Genomic DNA, 240 nt, shown 5'->3' with positions numbered 1-240 from the left:
TGTTCTCTTCTGCTTTCGGAGGTGGCGAGGCCCCCAAAGATGGTGGCGACCACCTTGTCATGGTCCTAGAAGGCATTGTTGTTACCCCTAGGTGGTCGGTGGTCTCCAACTCTGTCGTTGGCGTCGTCTTCTAGCTTTTTGTCCTGAAATTCCTTAGCCAAGCCGAGGTAGTTCTTCATCTTGTGTTTGGCGTTCTTGTGAAGAGGGCATGGGCCATTGAGGATCTTTTGGTACTACTCA

This window comes from Miscanthus floridulus, chromosome 1, assembly GCF_019320115.1.
Source record: "Miscanthus floridulus cultivar M001 chromosome 1, ASM1932011v1, whole genome shotgun sequence".
Lineage (NCBI taxonomy): Eukaryota > Viridiplantae > Streptophyta > Magnoliopsida > Poales > Poaceae > Miscanthus > Miscanthus floridulus.
Note: the sequence above shows the minus strand (reverse complement) of the source record.